Raw genomic sequence first — 5374 nt, 5'->3', positions numbered from 1 at the left:
GGGCTCGGCGGTGGGGCCGCGCGGGGGGCGAGGGGGGTGGAGGTGGCTCGCCAACCCTTTTCCGGCGTGCGGCGTGTGGGGCAACAGCCACCCACGGGCCCCGTGCAGTGACTTTTACTTTTGTTTCCGGCGAATTTTGCTGGCCGTTGGATCTTCTGCTTCGCCCCTCGTGCGCCCATGATTGAACCATATCGATCCATTTTTATTTTTGGGTCTTCTAAACAAAAATTGGCTACCACCGGGTATATTGGCTGATATTTATGGTACGTAGCGACACTCTTATGGTCATGGAAGACTTCATCACAAGCTCCACCGTACTTTTTTTTCAAAACGGAGGCAGAAGATTTGCCCCATATATTAAATAAGGAGAAGATAGAGTTGTTACAAGAGCCGAACACACGGCATGACAATTATTCTCGCAATATAATGTCCCCTAGCTTTCTCGCACCCGCAGTAACCCAAAGCTTTGCCTCATCGAGGACCATTTGAAGAAGGATGGTCGGTGGAGCACTCTTGTGGCGGAAGACTCTGGCATTCCTCTCGTTCCAAACGGACCAGGAGACGAGCATAGTGAGAGAGGCCATTGCTCGTCTATTAGGATTCTGCAAGTTGGTTCGCTTCTCCCACCACTCCTTCACCGAGCCAGCAAGATGCCAAGTGGTGGTGTCCATGTGCACAAGTCCCAACTTGTCAATGAGCATCCTCCAAAGCCTAAGAGTGTGGCGGCACTTGAAGAAAAGATGGACGCCAGACTCTTGCCCCCTTTTGCAAAGTTGGCAAAGGCCGCAGTTGGGCCAGCCACGCCTGGCCAACCTGTCTGCAGTCCAAATCCGGTCTTGTAGAGCCAGCCACGAGAAGAATTTAACTTTGGGTGGAGCTCAAGCTTTCCACACCATGAAATCCATAGGGGAGAGAATCAACCCAAGGAATTGAGCCTTGTAGGCAGAGGTTGCCGAGTAAATCCCGTCGCCGGAGTGCTTCCAGGTGATATCATCCTCGGCATGCTCGTTAAGGTGGACCTCATTCACGAGCATCCAAAGAGAGAAGAACTCGTGAACGTGGGCAGCGGTGACGGGCGTGTCAATCTTGATCTTCAGGATCCATGCATTCCCTTTAAGGGTCTCATGCACCTTCCAATTCTTTTTCTTGGAGGCACCGAAGATTAGCGGGGCAATATCCTTGGGTTTGCGCCCAAGCAGCCAAGGAGAGTCCCAGAAAGGTGTTTTGGCACCATTTCCAACAGTAATCGTGGTTGAGGCATAGAAAAAATTCAGGTCCTCCTCTAAGCATGGGTTGCCAAGCCCCACCCAAAGCTTGTTGGGTTCCTTCCATTCAAACCATGGCCATCTCAGTCTCAAGGCACGGGCGAACTTGTCAGTGTTTAGTACCCCAAGGCCACCATACTCGCGAGGACGACATACCACCTCCCAGTTGACCTTGCATTTGGCACCCGTCGTCTTATCCGAGCCAGACCATAGAAACGATCGCTCAATCTTGTTGAGGTTTCGCAAAGTGCTCGGCGGCACAACGAGAGGCGTGATGGAGTACACCGCCTGGGAGGAGACAACCGACTTGACCAGAGTCGTACGGCCGATGGTGGTAATATTTTGGCCCTCCCTAGTGACCAACTTTCCAGCCGCTCTGTCTTCAAGATATTGGAAATCCACTTTCCTAAGTTGCCAGACCGAGAGTGGTAGGCCCAAATATCTCACAGGGGAATAAGCTCTTGCAGCTGGCATGCCATGAAGGATATGGTCCAAGTCAAGGTGGTTGCGGTGAATGGGCACAACAGAACTTTTGTGGAAGTTGGTGTGGAGGCCCGTGACCTGGCCAAAACTCCTTAATATAGCAGAGAAGTTCTCGATGTCCCTCTTGACCGGAGCCAGGAAAACAGCTGCATCATCCGCATACAAAGAAGTTCGCACCATGGCGCCACGACCACGAAGCTTGCGAAGAAGGTCTCGGTTTGTTCCAAGATCAAGGATTCGACGAAGCGGGTCAATCGCGAGGACAAATAGGAGCGGCAAGATTGGGTCCCCTTGCCGAAGCCCTTGGCCGTGTCTGATGGGAGGGCCTGGAATCCCATTGAGAAGGATGCGCGAGGAAGCCGAGGAGAGCAACGCGGTAATCCAGGCCCTGAATTTGCTTGGGAAGCCCAAGCGCTGCAAGAGGTCCAGAATGTATTCCCATTTGACGGAATTAGACCCCCGCCCTCCTCTTCAAGCTTGACATTAGCTCCATCGTACTTGAGGACAAAGGAGACGAGAAGCACATCATCCTTCAGTCCTTTCCATTCTTGGGTATGTGGTATACTTGGTATGCATCCACATATTATGCATGTACATTCTAGGTGGTTGATAAAAATCTAGCCTTGCACTCATCCCACAATCCGTGATGCGGAAAACTCAGGAGCATATTACAATAATTGTGATTGTAAAGAGCGTCGAAGACATAACCTCACAGTGCAAATGGTCGGGGTGGGTTACTTCCATTTATGAGTTTTTTTAATCAGCCCCCCCCAATACTTTCATAACAGAAATACAAAGTTTTTCCATTAACCAGAAAGACAAGTGGCGGGAAAAGAGTTTATATCAATAGGATGGCACTTGTGTTGACATGAGCATCTTGTTCCTCGAATGCAGGACACCTGACAAATAAAATAAACATAAAAGCAAACACTTTAACAATATTTGTCGTGACCTCCCTTCACATAGATGTTTGGAAGTAAACCTTTTTCACAATGTTGCCTTCTTTCTGAATCACCATGATGGTAATTATTGGCAATGGTAGACTCATGGGAGTTGTCAAACCTTATATGCAAGCTTCTTGACACATTCCCACGCCATCAGGCTTTAAGCTGCAATGGCTATTATCTTTATCGGCTTTGGCCCTCTTCTCAAGTCACGAGTGTTTATTGTTGTCCATGCCAATTTGGCCACCCTCAATGTTGCCTCTTGGTTGTCGTTCTACGACCAAGTGAGAAGCATTGTTGCATCACCTCCTCTCATTAAAGTTTCACATCCTATGAGCTTTGAATGTATGTAACCCCTCCGATGCGATTAATGTCGTTGTCCTTATATCTATGACTCTTTCGCTCACTAACACTGCAATCAGTTCCTCTACTTGTGTCACCAATCTTGCAGCTCGTGCCTCTATCTCCACAGTCGATACACCCCTTCTCTGCCCCTACATCATCTGCTCCACTGATGCGACCATCGTGCACCTCTTTTTCGGTTGTGCATGTGCTCATGCGATGTGGGACATTGTCCTCTCCAACATTGGTTGCATATGGTCACTAGTACAGAACCGGCCTTTAGTGCCGGTTCGTGACGTGCTTTAGTGCCGGTTCTCCAACCGGCACTAAAGAGTGGGGACTAAAGGTCCCCTCCCTTTAGTACCGGTTCGTCACGAACCGGCGCTAAAGTGCCACCACGTGGCATGAGCCAGGCCCGTTTGCGTGGAGGGCATTAGTACCGGTTGGTAACACCAACCGGTACTAAATGTTTGGGTGTTTTTTTATTTTTCTTTAATTTTGTGTTTTCAATTTAATTTAGTGATTGTTTTACATTATAATGAGTTGTTAAATCATTAGGTGAAAGTACCGCGGATTAGTTTCGACTGTATGCATTATTGGATATCTCTATAGCTAGCTAGCTAAAGTATATATATGCCATATCCATATTATACTTGATCAACTATAATATATACGGATATGGCATATACTTGATCACTTAGGTAGGATTCATCCAGCTGAAACTAATCTGCGGTTTCTTTCATTAAATGATATAATAATTAACTAGCTATCTAATCACCACCAGCACTACTAGCTTAAAGAAGAAACATTCACTTGTACCAGAAGCAAAAATATTATTGATCGAGTTCAACATGATTGTCATGATATTATAAGCATTCATATATAACACCACAAAAGCAAATCACTTAAGTTCAGAACGAAGAACACGGACATGAAAGGACAAGTACTAATTAAGAGCAGCATGAAGAACTAGCTAAATCACTCCTGCTAGCTACTCTCTCTCTGGTAAAATAGCATAAAACATGTATAGCTCTCCTGATTGATCATACTGGAGCATGCCGATGAACCTGTCTCCTAATCGTGGGCTGCGCTTCTCATTGCTGCCCCCTAGTACTTCTCTGTGATCATTAACAATTTTCCTCCAATCTTTCACTATTAAGCATTGATCGCTTCTAGAAATCCTGAATGCATTCATGTGCAATGCAGGATATCTTGGCCGTAAGCTAACAATTGACATCTGACCTTTAGTCTCGATCCCCTGAGGCACAACTGTCATCGGGAGTCCCTGTTGAGCATTCTATAGTACTTAATTAATATACTTAGCAATGAAAGTTTAGCAAAAAAATTATGTATGCAAAATATGCACTGAGGACAAATAGTAAATATCTTACCATCATTCCTAAATAGATGTGACCGTAGTTCAATACCATCACTATTGGTCGCACGTTTTGAGTACTAACATTTCTAAGTGCAGGAAGAAAATTTGTCTTGACAGTATGAAGATCCTCAAGCCATGAAACATAATGACTTATCTCCTCGCAGTTTAGTTCAGTTCCGGGACAGTAGTAGGTCCTGTCTACCAAGCGTCGGACATGTTTGGTTGAATGGAGATAAGCTGTCAATAGAAATTAGTTGTCAGTTATTTTTGAATAAGCAATATCAAAGACAAAAATATAGTTGAGAAGAACTCACATAATGATAGAACTGGAGGCGTCTGCACATCAACCCATATGTCTCTATTACCTTCAATATCATCTTCCGGACGAATATCAAAGGTGATAACCATATCAGGCTCAAATGCATAAGCCTTGCATAGTGCTTGCCAAGTTTTGCATTCAAAATAGGTGTACGTGTGTGTATTGTATACTTTGACGTTAAAAGTATAACCATCATGCTCAGTTTTCAGGTAAGCTCTCTTTACCTCCATAGTTTCCATATATTTGAAACATATCTTATCCAAGACAAAAATTCTTGCATGGCACAGGATGCGCTAGTAGAATAGTGAAAATTAAAAATTATAAGTCGGGCAAATGAAGCATATATAAGTCATGCTTAATTACGAAAACAAACTTGTCGTTGTGACTTACTGTATCGAATTCAGAAGTCTCATCCAGCTTGATGCTGAATCGCCTACCATCAACAAGGAAATTTCTGTCGCACTGGCCGCGCTGGTCTTCACAGTATTCGCACATAATGAAATTTTTTCCGTCGTTAGACGACATTTCCTATGTTCATATTAGGCGAAACATTAATCACTTACTAATTCAATTAATTCAACTACTTCTATTAATTCAACTAAGCATTACTAAAATAAACTAGTTATATTAATTCAATTAGTTT

Source organism: Triticum aestivum, chromosome 1B, assembly GCF_018294505.1.
Source record: "Triticum aestivum cultivar Chinese Spring chromosome 1B, IWGSC CS RefSeq v2.1, whole genome shotgun sequence".
Classification (NCBI taxonomy): Eukaryota; Viridiplantae; Streptophyta; class Magnoliopsida; order Poales; family Poaceae; genus Triticum; species Triticum aestivum.
Note: the sequence above shows the minus strand (reverse complement) of the source record.